Below are 21112 nucleotides of genomic sequence, written 5' to 3' on the forward strand. Positions count from 1 at the left end.
TTATAAACCTATATCTATCTTATAGACATATTAGGATGTTTCTGAAAGGTCTCTTATGAAGAATTCTTTAGATAACCATATTTTAACCATAGTCAGTATGGGAACAACATTTCTAACCAGAAGAATGAAATTCATATACAATACAAGGCATATGACAATGCTCTCACTGACCCTTCTTATAAACACATGTTCCTTCTTCTTGATGAGATCAAATCATTTGATCATATCGAGTTTCTTTATTTCGACAAGCTTGCTTTAAAGATCTCTATCTTTACAGCTATTCTTTCTATAGATCGATTTGAATCCAATAGGTACTATACCTACTGGTAGATCTACTAATGATCATACTTGGTTAAGACTGCATCGAGTCAACTTTTGACTTCACTGCATTCAACCACTTCTCAAAATTCATGTTAACATCGACTTGTTTGTAGTTTGGGATCATCTCCATGATCGCTATCTTCTATGTGGAACATTCCTCTACTTCCTCTATTAGAAGCCTAAGCATCTTTCAACAGGATGAGAGACATTCTTCTCGACCTACGGGTAGGGAGTACTACATGTACTGGCTTAATTATAAATTGGTTCATTAGGTTCTATGACTCATTGCTTTTGGAAAAACTTTCTTTTAAGCTCAATTTTTCTATCTCCATCTTGAACAAACTATTTCTTCAAGAATATAGCATGTCGGATGACAATCACATTCTGATCCTTTGGAAAATAAAAAGTAGTATGTCCTAAACTCTTTAAGATACCTTAGAAATGAGCCCTCATAGACCTAACTTTTAACTTATCCGCTGTTGTCGCTTGACATGGGCCAGACATCCTCATCATGCCACATCTTATACGATGTGATAGAAATAAACTTAGAGCAAACATTCAGCAGTAAAACTTATCCCTAAAGATATAAGAGAAGATCAGTGATGTTCATTATAGATTAGATCATATCAAATAGGATCCCATTCTTCCTTTCCGACACCCCTTGAGGTGCATCAGGATGTGTCTATTGTGAAACTATGCTGTTTTCTTGAGATGAGTTAGAAACTCTCACTAAGATATACATCTCCTTGATCATATTGAAGAATCTTAAGAGTTTTTTAATTTGCTTCTTTATCGCATATCTTAATTCTTTGAATTTTCAAAAGCTTCATATTTGTGTCTCATACATGTACCTTTATCATGAAATTCATCGATAAAAATATCGATGAAAAGATAACCACCTCGGGCTTAGACATCAAATGGGCTATACACATCAATGTGTACTAGGTCAAGTATCTCAATGGTGCTCATCTTATGTTCCATAAAGAGTAGTTTGACCATTTATCTTAAAGGCAAAATTTACAAACCGAAAACAACTTGAAAGTCGATGAGCCTAAAAGCTTATGCCATTCCTTTTTGTCTATTCTATCTTCTCTAATGTAACCAAACCTGAGGTTCCACATATACTTAGATTCATCTCATTTCTGGATCTCTCAGACCCTATAGCACTCACTATCTGCTCAGAATACCGATATCCAGCAGATCCAATATACCTACTGAAAGCAAGTCCCCTTTTTTTTAGGCTTTCCAGGTATACAGGATAATTCTTTCTTTGGCTTGCTCTCAGACTTATGTTTTTTCACGACCTTCCTTCTTCTTCCAAGTAGATCTTCTTTTGGAAGTAAATGAAAGAATAATACTCTACAAGCCAATCGCATGGGGATGAGAAGGGACTTTGTTTATTTTCTTCCTACTCATTTGCATGATATTAGTTATTTTTTATTTATGAGGTATTATATTTTATTATTTATTATATTATTTTTTTATGATAATGATAAATCCTATAGATTATGACAATGATTTTAAGGTCATGATGAGATCATGCCAGTGAGACCTAAAATCTTGATAGTCTTAATTTAAAATATTCCTGTTGTTGGATCATCGAGTCGAAGATCGATGATATCGATAATGTTGGATGGATGTCTGGTCAGGACACCACCTCTTAGGATCTTTTCAGTACCACGTGATGTAGCAGGAAGAAAGAAGAAACAAAATAAAAATAATCAATACGTGGATCAGCCACAAAAAAATTCACCTCCACGGGGCATGCAAACTTCACTATGAAAAAAATTTTACAAGAGAAGATCTCAGCCTCAACCCTCATACACCCAATTTTTTTTCATAGAAAGCTCTCCTTCACAAAAGCTCTCTCTCAAGGAAGACCCCTGAACCCCTGAAGCGACTGCTGTTTGCTGTCTAAGAGCCTCCTGCTCCTTCTCTTCTCAGCACTGCATGCTCTCTCTCTCCATGGGTTCTGATCTTCACATCGTATGAGAAAAAACCAAGCCATGGGTTCCTGTTCCCATGAGAAACCAAGCCAAAAGACCACACACACCTGTTTCATGCGATCATGCCCTTTTAAAGGGCTTAAACATCACTTAGATTAGGTTTAGGTCTCCTAATAACACCCAAATTAAGCCCCAAGCCACTGGATCAAGATCGCAAGCCACCCAGACCATCTGATCGTGCACTGGTCCATGGAATAGTGTCGTGGACCATGTGAAATGCATGGAAAATACCCACGTGGTCCACACGCCCGGCTGTGGACCACCCGATCCATGGTGGATTGGGAAAACAGGCCCCAGCAGCACGCTGGGCCTGGGCCGCACCCGCCTGGGCCTGAGCTGGGCTGCACCCCACACGTCCGGGCCTGGGCTGCACCCCCCACACCTAGGCCTGGGCCGACCCACGGGCCCGGGCCTAAACGGGGCCCATCCGCTGGGCCGCGCCTTGTGCGCACCTAGCCCACGTGCTGGCCGTGCCTGGGCCATGTCCCACCACCTACGGTCGTGCCGCCACTGCTCCATCGGCCCATCGACGGTCCTCCACCATCTCGAGTTTCGTGCTGACTTTAAAATCATGTATATTCTTGGTCCTAGCTTCATTTGGGATGATCTTGATCTCGTTGGACTCCATTTTTCATCATAGACCTCATTATGGGCTCAATATGGACTGAATTTTGAGCCATCAAATCCTAACAATTTTTATCTTAACTCGATATTCGACCTCCTCCTAACTCTGAGAGCTTCTAGATCTCTTTGCCTCCATATCTTGGGAGAATCACCTACAGATCAAGGATGGGCAAATATGGGAGTCGAGCCAGGTCACTCGATCCCATCTCCATCGTATGCTGTGCTCCTCCTGACTAGAGATCTGCTTGGGGCATCATCCTGCAGTAATAAGAATCTCACCTTACGATGTCACCTCTCATCCTTCCGAGTCTCTTATCTCGTGCTCGATCCACCTCCACCTAGATCTCCACCTCGCTCTGGGCTCCATCTGGCTCCTGAAGCTCCACCTCGCACTGGGCTCCCTGTCAGGTAATAATATCTTTTGCTCTCCTTCTTTCCCTCCAGCATAATCCTATCACCCGTAGCACCCTCAGGATTCCTCCACCGGCTACCATTCTATAGCCTCTCGAATCTAATCTACTCAGTGAGATAAGATTCATCCTAAAATCATATATGTATCAGACCTCTCCCAATCTCCTCATTGCACCATCATGTATTCTCCAGCTGACCATCCCAATATCTTTGATCGTACAGTTTAATCCATCTGATAGATATACAGTGCTCTCATTATTCTCTAAAGAGTCAAACTACTCCTCTCTGCAACATACATGATGGGTGCATGCAGAATCTAATATCCACTACTAGAAAAAAGTAAAACTGTCTCAGTCATTTGCAGCTGGTAGAACTGCCTTCAGAGGAAAAAGTATTGGTGAGCGGCTTTATCATGTACAACTCCTCATGCTTCGACCACAGCACCGTCGGAGAAGTCTTGCTAAGCACATGGATCACCACCTCATCTTAAAGTGAATTTTAGTGCAGGAGTAAAATGATAATTTTAAATTTTTTTTAAAATCATTATTTTATAATAAAAATTATTAATTAATCTAATTAATTAACATGTATAAATCCTATACAAGGATCTAAATATAATATATACATAGCATGTATTTAAATTTAAAATTCAAACTTCTACAGTAAATAATGTACTGTTATGTGTTCAGAACACATTACCTTTGTGTGGATAGTTAATCGCCATAATTTGATCACCATCGGGAGGGTTTGATCATCGCAATGCAGCCACACAGTGTGTCTGACCTCTGCGGATCATCCACACGAAGCTCTCGGTCTGATCGGCTTCTCACGAATGCTAGTTCATAGCAGAGCCCTTTTTGACGGCCGATGCTGATCGAACTCCTTCGATCTTGATCTGTCGAATTCTTGAGTACTCCAGATCGTCAACAGATGCATTTAATAGGTTGTTGAAGGTCTCTCCAAAGTTTGGTGGGCTCACAACACTCGTAGCTCACGTTCTCACTTTTCGAACCCTAGGCCAAAACCCTAGGGTACTCACCGAAGAAACTTGCGCCCACTTGTTTCTTTCTTTTCTCTCCTTTTCTTTTCTTTTATCACGCAAGAAAGCTCTCTCATGCCACTCTTTTTTTTCAGATATCTTCATCACATGCACAATCTTATCTCCTTTTTAAAATGATGCAAGACCGCATCTTTGCAGCATTTTTACCGCGTGAGAGGATAAAGAATAGTGGTTGCTCATTTGAATTCAAATCGAATTTAAATTCAAATGCCAACCAACTCATTCCTATCCACTCTATGCATGAGAAGAGAAGGGCATGGGCTCTTTTATGCATGGAGAGTTTACATGAGAAACTCTTTCTCGTGTAAAGCAAGGGGCGCACAAGATAAGGTGGGTGGCACATGGATTAGTTGGTTGCCCATTCAAATTCAAACATCTTTTGAATTTGAATGGCCAACTAACTTATTTTATCCAGATAATTAGTGCACAAGGATGGGCATGGGATGCCTTCTGTGTGGGAGAAAATTCATGAGAAGTTGCTTCTCGTGAATTCAAATGGACGTAGAGAAGTGAGGTGGCACAGGGAGTTGAATTCAAAAGGTGGTTTGATCATAATTGAACCAACTTAATCAAAATAGGTTAAGTACAATTAAACTAAGTTAAATCCAACTTAATTAGGCTTATTTAGGCTCAATAAAATCTTAATCAAATCAGGAATTGACTAAGCCCAACCCCGGATCAAATCAGGGACCAAACCACTTTAGCGATTAGGTCAACTCTTAACCTAATCGGGTCAAACCCAACTGAATCCAATTCAATTGGACTTGATCCAAAAATAATTACTCAATCAAATTGAGTTAATTAGTGATCAAATTACTAATTAAACCTCTCATAAATATTGAGTCTAAATTTAATGGGTAATCGGGCATCAAAGTCCATCGATATGAAACCATGATCAAAAAGTCCCAAACCAGTGGGACTCTTGACCCCGATACCCAAAATATGTGGGACTCATGATCAAAGAATCCTAATTCTCGATCACAGAGTTCCAGATACATAGGACTCATAGTCCATGAGCATTAGAACTCTTCATCAGCCATCAGATCAGATAGGAACCTCTAATGTGTGTGACCCCGCAGGTTCGAACCTAAGTCGGTAGCACAGGAACCAATTCTTGTACTAATCGAAGTGACCATCTAGTAATGGTACCCGATATTTGGATAGGTCGAATAGTCACAATCGTAACACTCAAAATCTACATGAATATGGTTACTGTATAATTCATCCCTTTTGACCCCTGTGTTTAGGATGACTCAGGGTTAAACTGTCAACCCTGATTAGATCATCCGAATCGTGCTAAACTCAATCAATTTTGTGACTCCTCACTAGGACTACCCTGGCCAAGATTTTGCTAAATTGAAACATGACTGTACACAGCTCCTGAACTGGAGTGATCAATTTCATCTTGACACATGCACCGACAAGTCAAGTACTTGACTACACCCAGTAGTCTTCCGTCACTGAATTAAAAATTCAGGTAGTCCAGTGCCTAAATACAGTGAGTTTCTTGCAAGTTACCGTGGCGGTCTCAGATCGGAGGGACAGTTATACCCATATCCCATCAGAGCAAATCTTGACAGTAGAAATAGCTCCAGAGTGGGTCACGTTCAGTGCAGATGTACCCTTACATCTCACCTGTATGCCATACCAGTGTCTCCACACTCCTTGGTTAAAAGGACAACCAACCTATATGGCACACAACGACTTATGCTTGATAAATGTTATTGTCCTTGGTAACAACATATCATTTGATCGCGAACAGGTTTAAAGACTAAACGACAAATCCTCCTTTGTCGAGTCTAAATAGTCTTAAGGACTTCACCACAACATAAAAGTTCATTAGAAGATGAAACAATTTGTGATGAAAATATCAAAATAACTTTTATTTATTTATAATTTATATACTAATACAAGAAAGAGCACAACCGTCAATAGACTAACGATTGGCTTTGGGATACTATTTCCAATAATCTCCCACTTGGCCTAAAGCCAATCGGTGCAGTATCTAATACCCATCTTCGACTTGAAGTCATCGAACTCCTTTACCGTAATGGCTTTAGTGAATGGGTCGGCTAGGTTCTCCTTTCCGTCGATCTTCTAAAGGTCGACATCATCTCGATCCATAATTTCTCGGATAAGATGATAGCGGCACAGAATATGCTTCGTCCGCTGGTGTGCCTTCGGTTCCTTTGCCTGAGCAATGGCTCCAGAGCTGTCATAGTAGAGCAGAACTGGACCAACAAGGAAGGGTGCTACTCCAAGCTCGGTGATGAATTTTCTCAGCCACACTACTTCTTTGGCAGCATCTGATGCAGCGACATACTCTACCTCGCAAACAGAATCAGCCACTGTGTGCTGCTTGAAACTCTTCCAGCAGACAGCCCCACCATTAAGGGTAAAAATAAATTCCAACACACTCTTGCTGTCATCATGATCAGACTAGAAATTAGAGTCTGTAAATCCTATAAGTCTCAAGTCTGATTCACCATAAATAAGCCACTGGTCCTTAGTATTTCTTAAATACTGCAGGATGGTTTTAACAACCTTCCAGTGATTCTCCCCTGGATCAGATTGGTATCTACTCACTACCCCTAGTGAGCATGCTACATCTGGTCGTGTATATATCATGGCATACATGATAGATCTCATTGTCGAAGCATATGAAATTCTACCCATACGCTCTCTCTCTCTTGAGGTGTTGTCGGACAATCCCTCTTTGAGAGAAAAATTTCATGGCCTATCGGTAGATAGCCTTTCTTGAAATTCTCCATGCTGAACCTTTTCAGCATAGTATCAATGTACGTGGACTGGGATAAGCCAAGCAATCTTTTAGATCTATCCCTATAGATCCTCATCCCTAGGATGTAGGAAGCTTCTCCCAGATCCTTCATGGAGAACTATGACGACAGTCAAATCTTTATTCCCTGTAATGCAGGGACATCATTTTTGATTAAGAGAATGTCATCCACATACAATACAAGAAATATCACTACTGGATCATTAGCCCACTTATAAATGCAGGGCTTTTCTCCATTCTTAACAAAGCCATACGTCTTGATCGTCCTATCAAAACGTATGTTCCAACTCCGAGATGCCTACTTAAGTCCATAAATGGACCTCTGTAGCCTGCACACCTTAGACTCATCTGTTCATGTGAACCCTTCAGGTTGTATCATATACACCTCTTCGTCCAGCTCTCCATTTAGAAAAGCTGTCTTCACATCCATCTGTCAGATTTCATAGTCCAAATGGATAGCTATCACAAGCATAATCCGAATGGATTTGAGCATTTCCACAAGAGAAAATGTCTCATCATAGTCTATACCATAACGTTGACGATATCCCTTGGCAACCAGATGGGCTTTATAGGTTTCCACCTTTCCGTCTGCGCCCCTCTTCCTCTTGAAGACCCACTTACACCCTATGGGTTTTACTTCTTCAGGTGGGTCAACCAATGTCCACACATCGTTGACCTTCATGGACTCCATTTGAATTTCATGGCCTCTAGCCATTTCTCAGAGTCAGATCTCTGCATTGCATCCATGTAGGTGATTGGATCCTCATCATTTTCATCAAGTTCGATAGGATCGTCGTCCCAGACCAAGAAATCATAGTATCGTCTGGTTGACGTGGTACTCTACCAGATCGCCTTAAGGGTGCATGAACAATGGACTCCGTATTTGATCTAACCAAATCCGATTCAGGGTCAGCTACTTGTGTCGGTTTTTCCACCTACCAAACTTCCTCAAGTTCGACCTTAGAGGCAACAATCCCTTCACCAAGGAACTCCTTTTCCAAAAAGATTGCCTTAGGGCTGACAAATACCTTTTGCTCATCAGCTAGGTAGAAATAATACCCTTTGGTCTCTTTCGGGTACCCTATGAAATAACACTTATCAAACCTAGGTCCAAGCTTATCCGTAATTAAATGTTTAACATAAGTCGGACACCCCCAAATCTTAAGGTGCGAGAGTACTGGCTTACGTCCTATCCATATCTCATATGGTATTTTGGTTACAGACTTACTCGGAACCCTATTTAGAAGGTAACAAGCTGATTCGAGCGCATATCCCCAAAGGAAGATCGACAGACCAGCAAACCCCATCATGGATCGAACCATGTCCAATAAGGTCCGATTCCTCCTTTCAGACACCATTATGCTGTGGTGTTCTAGGAGGTGTCCACTGAGAGAGAATCCCATTCTCCCCAAGATATGTCAGAAACTCATTGGAAAGGTATTTACCTTCTCGATCAGATCGAAGAGTTTTAATACACATTCTAGTTTGTTTTTCTACCTCATTTTGGAATAGTTTGAACATTTCAAACGATTCCGACTTATGCTTCATTAAGTAGACATACCCATACCTCGATGGTCGGTAGTGAAAGTTATGAAGTAGAAATATCCACCTCTTGCACTTGAGCTCATGGGTCCACATACATCAGAATGTACCAGACCCAAGAGTTCACTGGCTCGCTCACCTTTTCCAGTAAAAGGTGACTTGATCATTTTCTCAAGAAGACAGGACTCACAGGTTGGAAGTGATTCATAATCACCAACTTCAAGAATTTTTTCTTGAGCCAACCTATTTCCTGTTCTTATTGATATGACCTAGCCTACAGTGCCAAAAGTAGACTTCTGACACATTATCTATTCTAGGGCGTTTACCGGAGGTTTGAACCACATTAACAGGCTGTGATAGTAAGTAAATTCTATTATTTAGTTATCCAACAAATATTGTAACATCATTCAAAATGATATTGTAAATATTTTCTTTTATTAAAAATTCATAACCGTACATGATCAAAAGGCCTACAGAAATAATATTTAATAAAAAGCTTGGATAATAGTGATATTCACTCAGAATTACATTACGAGAATTGATTATAAGGTTCATGATTTCTAAAGCTAGAACTGGAACTTTGCTTCCATCTCCAACATTCAGGAACCTCTTGTCTTCATCAAATCTCCTACTGACCTGCAGACCCTGCATCGAATTACAGATATGATAAGGGCTTCCGACATCCAATACTCAGACAGTAGTATCACAAATGAAAAAATTGCAAGGTATTATCATATAATTATCTTGCTTCTTCTTCGGCCTGTTCGGGTCCAGGGAGGCAATGTATAGAGGACAGTTCCTCTTCCAGTGTCCCTGCTTCTTGCAAAAGAAGCACTCCGCCTGGCTCTGGTCGGACTTGTGCTTCATGGTCTGACCCTGTGCTGATGTCCCAGCATGCGGCTGCACCTTCTTATTTTTCTTCTTCTTGTTCTTCTTTCCTTTCTTAAAGGGTCGACGACCAGAAGAAGACTCTCCCACAACATTCACCGACTCTTTTTGGAGCTGGTGGTCCTTCTCAAAGTTCTGTAGCAACCCCAACAAGCCGTGGTAGTTCACTGCAGGCTTTATCATCCGAAAATGAGTAAGGAAGGGGAGGAAGGACTTGGGCAAAGAATTAAGGATCGCATCCTTACCGAGCTGCTCGTGCAAGGGAAAGCTTAGTTTACTTAGGCACTCAATCATTTCGATCATGTACAGTACATGATCAGTGACTGAGGCCCCATCTCTTATTCGAGCATTGAAAATGGCACAACTAGTTTTGTGCCTTTCAATATCGTCAGGCGTGCCAAAGGAGTCATTCAATATTTGAAGCATCTCCTGCGGCTGGGCATTCTCAAACCTGCGGCTAAGCTTATCATTCATTGCCGCCAGCATTATGCATCGAACGATGGTGCAGTCGTTGACCCACTTTTGGTAAGTGTCTCGGACTGTCCCTCTAGCGTTCGGGGCTGGCTTCTCAGGTGCTAGATTCATTACTATATAAAGGATCCACTCATGCTTAAGAATGATTTTTAATTTTTGATACCAGCTATCAAAATTAGGTCCCATGAGCTTGTCATTATCTAATAATGACCAGAGCGATAGAGTAGTGGCCATAGCTGCATAAAGAAAAATCAGATCTTTATTAGTACATAAATTATTAATACTAAAGACTTGAACTTTAGTCTAAAGTTTCTCCTAGTATTTTTACGAACTGGTAGCCTCAACCTCCAATTCGAGAAATTACTTTAATTTCTTAGTGGGTACTAGAATCCACACAGACTACACACGAGCCCAACTTTGGTTGGTCAACCCATGTGCATCTATGGGTAGGTTCATAACCAGTTATTTCTCTAAACAACTTCTAGTAATTAATTTTGTCCCAGAACCTAATCAGTAGGCTTTAGCCTCCACTGAAAAGATCTGGTTAGGTCCAACCATTAACATGACTTTATTTAGTGAATCGGATCAATAAATGATCAGGCCCGACTTTGGCCGGCCAACCTGACCACCATCAGAAAGACTCAACCAAATTATCATACTATGAATGATAATTCCATTAGTCAATAAGCACCAGGCCTTTGGGCCTCCAGTGATTATTAAACTAATGGACTCATTATCACTCACTTAATGGGAGGCTATGACTTAGTTATCACTATAACTTAATCATTTTAGGGACCTAATAATTTTTGAGGATTTTATTAAGTGAAGGAAGAGAAGAAATTAACCAGCCAATTTCAATCCTCCCACTAACTTCACCAAGTCAGATTAAAAAAGATTTAATTAAAGCCGGCATTAGGAGCACCTAAATCAGTCACACTAATTTACCTAATGACATAGGTGAGCCCTAATCACCAAGTGATCTAATCAAAACCTAACTCACCAGGTTGGCTAGGTAAGTAAGATCAGTGGTGGGGATATTCCATTAACTTATCAGAGATCGAATTAATGCGAGTAGCTCCCACTTAAGAACCACTAGTCAAACTGCCGAACTTACCTTAGACACCAACCGATTCATTAGTTTTAATTTGATCAACTTAGTAAATAGAGTTCCACCATGTAGCCATGAATTAAGTCCATCTTGGTCTAGTTAAAGACATGGACCCATTCAACTACAACTATTGGAGTTGAGTCTAGAGTGTCCTTGACCTAATCTAATTCAATTTTTGATTAGAGTTGACCAATTACTCTAATTTAGTCTATTTCTTTCAGCTAACCTTAGGTCTAACCCAATTATGGATCTGATCCATCTAACCCATTAACCCACAAGTTTATGCAATTGTCTTAGGTCTTAATTCACAATTCTAGACTAACTTGACAACACTTAATTCTTTTAATTAAGTATTTGGGCTGATGGGTCAGGGTTTGGCATTTCAAAAATAATTTTTAAATTTGAAAGGTTTTATTTTCTATTCACCAAATATATTGACTCATTTCACAAATAGATCAGAACATTTCATAAACAGCAATCCTATTGCTAATTACATAACAGAAAATAACTCAATCAAAATAAATCATGAATATTCCTTTAGATCTAATCTAACACATTCATGATAAATTTTACAATGAAACTTTTATAATTAAGTCCTTTCGTTGCTTCATCTGCATGGAATATAATTGCAGCGGCACCCCTACTGCCATAGGAGAACCCCATTGAATGGGAGGAGAGAGCCTTTAAACCCTACTTTTCTCCTATGACCGGACGACCATGGCAACCAACCCAATTAGACTACTTGCTACTTGAATCAAGTATATCTAAATATACCAATTTCAAAATTTAAATTTTAAATTTCAAATTTTAAATTTTAAATTTTAAATTTCAAATAAATTTTAAATTTTAAATTTCAAATTTTTGAATTTCAAATTTCAAATTTTGAATTTCAAATTTTTGAATTTTGAATTTCAAATTTTAAATTTTTGAATTTTGAATTTCGAATAAATTTTAAAATTCAAAATTTAAATTTTGAATTTTAAATTTCAAATTTAAACTTTTAGATTACAACTTAATCTATGCATGCAAATATATATATCATATTTTAGAATCTCCTCTGATACCATTTAAAGTAAATTTTAGTGCAGGGATAAAATGATAATTTTAAAACTTTTTCAAAATCACTATTTTATAGTAAAAATTATTAATTAATCTAATTAATTAATATGTATAAACTCTACACAAGGATCTAAATATGATATATACATAGCATGCATTTAAATTTGAAATTCAAACTTCTACAGTAAAAAATTTACTGTTATGTGTTCAGAACACATTACCATTGTGCGGATAGTTGATCATCATAATTTGATCACCGTCGGAAGGATCTGATCATCACAATACAGCCACACAGTATGTCTGGCCTCTGCAGATCATCCGCACGAAGCTTCCGATTTGATCGGCTCCTCACGAATGCTAGTTCGTAGCAGAGCCCTTTTTAACGATCGATGCTGATCGAACTCCTTCGATCTTGATCTGTTGAATCATCGGATACTCTAGATCATCAGCAGATGTATTTGAGAGGTTTTTAAAGCTTTTTTCAAAGTTTGGTGGGCTCACAACACTCGTAGCTCATGTTCTCATTTCCCGAACCCTAGGCCAAAACCCTAGGGTACTCACCGAAGAAACTTGCGCCCACTTGTTTCTTTCTTTTCTCTCCTTTTCTTTTCTTTTCTCATGCAAGAAAGCTCTCTCATGCCACCCTTTTTTTTCAAATATCTTCATCGCACGCCCAATCTTATCTCCTTTTTAAAATGATGCAAGACTGCATCTTTGTAGCATTTTTACCGCGTGAGAAGATAAAGATAAGTGGTTGCTCATTTGAATTCAAATCAAATTTGAATTCAAATCAAATTTGAATTCAAATGCCAACCAACTCATTCCTATCCACTCTATGCATGAGAAGAGAAGGGTGTGGGCTCTCTTATGCATGGAGAGTTTACATGAGAAACTCTTTCTCGTGTAAAGCAAGGGGTACACAAGATAAGGTGGGTGGCGCATGGATTAGTTGGTTGCCCATTCAAATTCAAACATCCTTTGAATTTGACTGGCCAACTAACTTATTTTATCCAGATAATTGGTGCACAAGGGTGGGCATGGGATTCCTTCTGTGTGGGAGAAAATTTATGAGAAGTTGCTTCTCGTGAATTCAAATGGGCACAAAGAAGTGAGGTGGCGCAGGGAGTTGAATTCAAAAGGTGGTTTGATCATAATTGAACCAACCTAATCAAAATAGGTTAAGTACAATTAAACTAAGTTAAATCTAACTTAATTAAGCTTATTTAGGCTCAATAAAATTCTAATCAAATTAAAAATTGACTAAGCCCGACCCCTGATCAAATCAGGGACCAAACCACTTCGACGATTAGGTCAACTCTTAACCTAATCGGGTCAAATCCAACTAAATCTAATTCAATTGGACTTGATCCAAAAATAATTACAATCAAATTGAGTTAATTAGTGATCAAATTACTAATTAAACCTCTCATAAATACTGAGTCCAAATCCGATGGGCAATCGGGCATCAAAGTCCATCGATATCAAACCTTGATCAAATAGTCTCAAACCAGTGGGACTCTTGACCTCAGTACCCAAAATATGTGGGACTCATGATCAGAGAATCTTGATTCTCAATCACAGAGTCTTAGACATATAGGACTCATAGTCCATGAGCATTAGGACTCTTCATCAGCCATCAGATCAGATTGGAACCTCTAATGTGTGTGACCCCACAGGTTCGAACCTAAGTCGATAGCACAAAAATCAATTTCTGTACTAATCAAAGTGACCATCTATCAATGGTACCCGATATTCGGATAGGAAGTTTTGGGTTTGGGTCACTTGACCCGATGTTTATATATACATGTACTTGTATCGGTTTGATGAAGCCAAAAAAATAGATGACTCTTTCTCTCAAGTCACTCTCTCTCTTCTCCCTCTCTCTCTAGCAATCTTCCATGCACCAGGAGCAAGAAATCCTAGGGTTTCTTGCCTCCAGTCCATAAAAGGAAAGAAAGGAAGGGAGGTGCTAGCCCCTTCCCCCCTTTGTAGCCGCCAGCCATTTCTTCTCTCCCCTCTCTTGCAGGCACCCAAACACCAGGTCCAGAACTTGAAATCTCTTGAGAAGAGGTTGGTACAAGTTCCTCTCAGATCTGGAGTTGATCTGAGGTCATTTGAGGTACGGGTGAGATCTCCATCAACTGATCTACAAAAAGGCTACAGCAGGATAGATCTACGATGTCTGTCTCCATCTATCTTTTTTCCTATCTAAAATATCCTGATTCAAGATCTATAAATTGAAGGACCTCGATCCTGGTCTAATCTGGTTGGGTACCAAATCTTGGATTTTTTAGAGGTGGTTTCAAAGGTGTTCTTCATCTGGAACGAAAGGCTGACGAAGAAGACAGCAACCAGGCTGATTTCGTCAAGGGCCTTGGATCGTGTCCAGAAGTCTCCAGATCTATTCGTTGCTGGTTCTGCTACACCAAAGGTCTGTGGGAGGAGCCAGGATCGTGCTCCAATAGTTGGTATCAGAGCCACAATGGTGAGGAAGTGGTTCCAAGTGTGAGAAGTTGAAGATCCCAAGTGCTGAAAATTTTCAACAAGGTACCATCAAGGTATATTCTATACTTCTTGAATTTATATTGCTTATTTGGCTTGGATCCAGTCATGGACAGCAATATGAAGGTCAATTTCAAGAAGTTTGATGGCAAAAGAAATTTTTTTATGTGGAAAATCCGGATAGAGGATCTTCTGGTGCAAGTAGATCTGGATCAGGCTTTGGATGAGAAGCCTGAGGGAATGACAGATAGATAATAGGCATCGTTGGAGAAGAAAGCATGCTCGGTGATCAGAGGATGTTTGGCGAATGCGACGTTGTATTCGATGCTGGAAGAAAAGACCCCGAAGGGCCTTTGGTCGAAGTTGCACACCATGTATATGGGGAAAAATATGTGCAACAAGCTAATGCTGAAGAAGAAGTTATACAGTCTTCAGATGCAGGAGGGATCTGATGTGATTGGCCACATTCAGAGGTTCAACCAGTTGTGCACGGAGTTGGTGAATATCGGGGTGAAGCTGGATGAGGAGGACAAGTCTCTATTGCTTCTATGTTCTCTGCCCGGATCATATGATTCTTTGGTGACTATACTGCTCTATGGCAAGAAGACTCTGGAGTATGAGGATATGTTCTCGATGTTGAGGTCGAATGAGCAGAGGAAAAAGTTGACTAGAGATCGGGCTCCCCAGAAGGATTTGGCAGTAGGGGAGAGGACATGCAGAGGCAGAGGCAGAAGCAAATCCAGGGGGCGGTCCAAGTCCAGGAAGGAAAAGAAAGAGGTGAAATGCTTCAAGTGCAACGAGTTCGGGCACTTCAAGAGAGAATGTCCACTATGGAAAAGCAAGAAGGGAGAAAGAAGTGGCTCAGAATCAGTGAGTGCAGTTGCTGGGCAGCAGGTGGAAGATGATCTACTTGTGGTATCAGATGGTCACAGGCATTACACAGAGAAGTGGACACTAGACTCTACGTGCTCACATCACTACACACCACACAGGTCTTGGTTTGCGACATACACCAAGACAGATGAGGGATCAGTGACTCTAGGCGATAATCATCCTTGCAAGGTGGCTGGGATAGGGACAGTCAGGGTGAGGATGTTTGATGGGATTGTGAGGACATTGACAAATATAAAGCACATCCCGGAGCTGGAAAAGAATCTGGTGTCACTAGGCTACTTGGAGTGCAGTGGATATAGCTTCAGCAGTAGGGCTAGAAGCAGAGTATTGAACATCTCCAATGGAGCTATGGTGGTGATGAGAGGCAGGAGGTTGGACAATAACCTCTATCGCATGGAGGGATCTGTGGTGACCGGAGAGTCTGATGTAGCAGCTGCAGCACAGGACCAGCAGGGGGCTTACAGGATGTGGCACTACCGCCTAGGCCACATGGGTGACAAAGGGCTGAGGGAGTTGAGCAGGAGAGGACTCATCTCTGATCTGGAAGATGGTGCTACAGGGGAGATCTATGAGCCTTGCCAGATGGAAAAGTAGAGGAGAGTTCAGTTAAACATTAGTACAGCTCGTAGTGCAGCCCCTCTGGAGTTAGTACACATGGATGTGTGGGGACTAGCCCCAGTTTTAGCTAGGAATGGGTCCAGATACTTCATGATCCTGATTGATGATTTCTCAAGGAAGCTCTAGATTTACTTCATGAGAGAGAAGTCAGAGATCTTCACCAAGTTCAAGATCTGGAGAGCGGAGGTGGAGAAGGAGCAGGGGAGGAGCATGAAGTGTCTGAGGTCAGACAATGGCGGGGAGTACACCAGCAGAGAGTTCCAGGATTACTGTGAGGAGTGTGGGATCAGGAGACACTTCTCAGTGAAGGGGACTCCACAGCAAAATGGGGTGGCCAAGAGGATGAACAGAACACTTCTGGAAAAGGCACGATGCATGAGGCTGCAGGCAGGGCTTCCAAAGATGTTCTGGGTTGACACAGTAGATGCAGTGGGTTACATGGTCAATCGGTCACCTCACACCAGGTTGGATGGCAAACTTCTAGAGGAGGTGTGGTCTGGGAGGATAGTTGGGCTGGGCCATCTACGGGTATTTGGGTGCACGGCCTATGTGCACATTGGAGCTGGTGAGCGGAGAAAGCTAGATGCCAAATCACGCAAGATGGTGTTTCTAGGCTATCCACGAGGAGTCAAGGGATACAGGCTGTGGGATCCCTTAGAAAAAAAAGTCATCATTAGTTGGAATGTGACTTTTGATGAGGAGTTAGTCCTACGGAGGCGAGCAGGCATGGAGGAGCAGCAGGAGCAGGAGGAGGTCCAGCAGGGTGCTGCTAGACAGCTTACCTCTTTTATTTTGCCTCTTGCAGGTACTATGGGAGGACATGACATTCAGGTGGAGAACCTACCTAAGGTTTCTCCACATGTGGAGAGGACTCGGACGGATGATCGAGGTGGAGAGGTCCAACAGGAGCGAGCTGGACCGAGGACTGATATCGGTGTTGCCCTACACAAGCCCAAGAGGACCATCAGGCAATCGGACCGATATGGCTTCGAGGAGACGCTGTCATATGCCCTGGTGACAGAGAATGGAGACCCATATACGTATCAGGAGGCTATTGAGAGCCAGGACAGAGAGCGGTTGGTCCAGGTGATGTCCGAAGAGATGCAGTCTCTCCACCAGAACCAGACATGGCGATTGGTGCAGTTGCCACAGGGGAAGAGGCCCATTGGCTGCAAATGGGTCTACAGTCGCAAGGAAGGGCCTTCAGAGCAGGGAGGTATCAGATTCAAGACAAGGTTAGTGGCCAAGGGATACTCCCAGAAGCAAGGCATCGACTTCAGCAAGGTCTTCTCTTCCGTCGTTCGACACACTTCCATCCGAGTGTTGCTGAGCATCGTAGTAGCTCAAGATTTAGAGCTAGAGCAGATGGATGTCAAGACGGCGTTCCTCCATGGGCATTTGAAGGAGAGGATTTACATGGAGCAGCCACCCGATTTCAGGGATCCAGGATCAGAGGGAAAGGTTTATCTATTGCAGATGTCACTGTACGGGCTGAAGTAGTCGTCGAGATAATGGTACAAGCGGTTCGACTCCTATGTGCGCAGCATTGAACTTTTCAGGTGCGAGTTTGATCCCTGTGTTTATGTTCAGTCTCTTGAGGATGGTTCTAGGTTGTTTTTACTCTTGTATGTGGATGACATGCTTATAGCATGCAAGAGTAGGAAGGTTGTGCAGGATCTGAAGGCATCCTTATCTCGAGAGTTTGAGATGAAGGATTTGGGCCCTGCAAGAAAGATCCTAGGCATGGAGATTTTCAGAGATCGAGCCCGAAGGGTGCTGCATCTATCTCAGGGGGCTACATACAGAAGGTCTTAGAGAGGTTCGGGATGAAGGGAGCAAAGCCAACGGAGCTACCACTTGCCAATCACTTCAGACTCTCGAAGACCATGGTGCCACAGACTGAGGTGGAGGCTCAGGAGATGGAGAAGGTTTCTTATGCTTCAGGAGTTGGGAGCTTGATGTATGCGATGGTCTGTTGTAGGCCAGACATCGCTCATGCAGTGAGTCAGGTTAGCAGGTTCATGGTGTAGCCTGGTGGGGAGCACTGGAGAGCTCTGAAGTGGATATTCAGATACCTGGCGGGTTCAGTTGGAGTTGGCATCTGCTACGGACAGCGAAGAGGTACAGTGGGATACTCTGGCATGTCTAGGGAGGCTCAGGGGCTGATTGATGGTTATGTAGATGCAGACTTCGGTGAGATGTGGATACCCGAAGGTCTACGATAGGCTTCATCTTTAGCCTGTATGGAGGTCCTATTTCTTGGAGATCAAGTCTGCAGCCTATCACGGCCCTATCCACTACAGAGGCGGAGTACATCAGGCTGACAGAAGCAGCTAAGGAGGCAATTTGGCTGAAGGGTTTGTTGACGGAGATGGGCCTTACTCAAGAGGCCATTAGAGTGCACTGCGATAGCCAGAGTGCACTTCTATTAGCACAGAACTCAGTCTATCATGCAAGGACAAAGCACATCGATATTCGGTATCATCAGATCAGGGAGCTTGTGGAGGATGGTGAGGTGGAGCTGGTAAAGGTACACACAAAGGAGAACCCAGCTGATGCACTTACGAAGGTACTTCCATGGGACAGCTTTCAGAGATGTGTTGAGCTGATTCGACTGATGGACAGAGTGGAGCTGGTTGAGGCCTTGGGACACCAAGGTGGAGATTGTTATGATCCAGGTGGTGTGCCCAAGGCCCAGGGGACCAAGGCTAAGGCCAAGGTCCATCATTCATGAGGGCTTCATGGAGGCTCTAGGGCTAGTTGGGCCCTAGGTTGAAAGGCTGTGGGCCTTTCAGGTTCTTGAGGTCTAGGTTATGTGGGCCTCAAGGGACCAACTCTTTATGGGCCAGGTATGGGCCTAGGAGAGGTGAGATTAGGTCGAGTCATGGGTGTACATGGGCTTGGGTTAACCTAATCTCCCATAGAGTTGGTCAAGGGAGTTTTGGGTTTGGGTCACTTGATCCGATGTTTATATATACATGTACTTGTATAGGTTTGATGAAGCCAAAAAAATAGATGACTCTTTCTCTCAAGTCTCTCTCTCTCTTCTCCCTCTCTCTCCAGCAATCTTTCACACATCAGAAGCAAGAAACCCTAGGGTTTCTTGCCGCCAGTCCATAAAAGGAAAGAAAGGAAGGGAGGCGCTAGCCCCTTCCCCCCTTTGCAGCCGCCAGCCATTTCTTCTCTCCCCTCTCTTGTAGGTACCCAAACACTAGGTTCAGAACTTAAAATCTCTTGAGAAGAGATTGGTATAAGTCCCTCTCAGATCTGGAGTTGATCTGAGGTCGTTTGAGGCACGGGTGAGATCTCCATCAACAGATCTACAAAAAGGCTACAGCAGGACAGATCTGCGAGGTCTGTCTCCATCTATCTTCTTCTCTATCTAGAACACCCCGATTAAAGATCTACAAATTGGAAGACCTCAGTCCAGGTCTGATCTAGTTGGGTACCAGATCTTGAATTTTTTAGAGGTGGTTTCAAAGGTGTTCTTCATCTGGAACGAAAGGCTGACGAAGAAGACAGCAACCAGACTGATTTCGTCAAGGGCCTTGGATCGTGTCCAGAAGTCTCCAGATCTATTCGTTGCTGGTTCCACTACACCAAAGGTCCGTGGAAGGAGCCAGAATCATATTCCAATAGACTCAGGGTTAAATTATCAACCCTGATTAGATCATCCGAATCGTGCTCAACTCAATCAGTCCTGTGACTCCTCACTAGGACTACCTTGACCAAGATTTTGCTAAATTGAAACACGACTGTACACAGGTCCTAAACTGGAGTGGTCAATCCCATCTTGACACATGCACCGACAAGTCAAGTACTTGACTATACCCAGCAGCCTTCCGTCACTGAATTAGAAATTCAGGTAGTCCAGTGCTTAAGTGCAGTGAGTTGCTTGCAAGTCACCGTGGCGGTCTCAGATCGGAGGGACAGTTATATCCATATCCCATCAGAGTAAATCTTGATAGCAGAAATAGCTTCGAAGTCGGTCACATTCAGTGCAGATGTACCCTTACATCTCATCTGTATGCCATACCAGTGTCTCCACACTCCTTGGTTAAGAGGACAACTAACCTATATGGCACACAACGATCTATGCTTGATAAATGTTATTGTCCTTGGTAACAACGTATCATTTGGTCGCGAACAGGTTTAAGGACTAAACGACAAATCCTCCTTTGTCGAGTCTAAATAGTCCTAAGGACTTCACCACAACACAGGAGTTCATTAGAAGATGAAATAATTTTTGATGAAAATATCAATATAACTTTATTTATTTATAATTTATATACTAATATAAGAAAGAGTACAACTGTCAACAGGCTAATGATTGACTTTGGGATACTATTCCCAACACTCATCCACTAGGTATATGTGGATGGTACTCACCGCCTGCATCTGTAGCTGTTTCCTAACCTACACCTCCATGGTGGTCGGCTTCTCATCGCATAAGAGAGTATCGATCAGTCCTTGTTAGGTGAGCATGTCCTTCACCATTACCTTCCACAAGAAGAAATTACTCTTACCATCAAACTTGTTGATCTCTATCTTGATTGATCCTATCTTCTCTACCTTCAGTCTTGCTCACCACCGCTATAATCTGCATTTCTGTACTGCCTCACTCTGATACCACTTGTTAGGTGGATGTCTGGCAAGGACACCACCTCTCAAGACCTTTTCAGTACCATGCAATGTAGCAGAAGAAAAAAGAAACAAAACAAAAATAATCAAAATACGTGGATCAGCTACCAAAACGGCTCACCTCCACGGGGCATACAAACTTATCTATGAAAAAAAAATCAAGAAAT

Source organism: Elaeis guineensis, chromosome 6 (assembly GCF_000442705.2).
Source record: "Elaeis guineensis isolate ETL-2024a chromosome 6, EG11, whole genome shotgun sequence".
Taxonomy (NCBI): Eukaryota; Viridiplantae; Streptophyta; class Magnoliopsida; order Arecales; family Arecaceae; genus Elaeis; species Elaeis guineensis.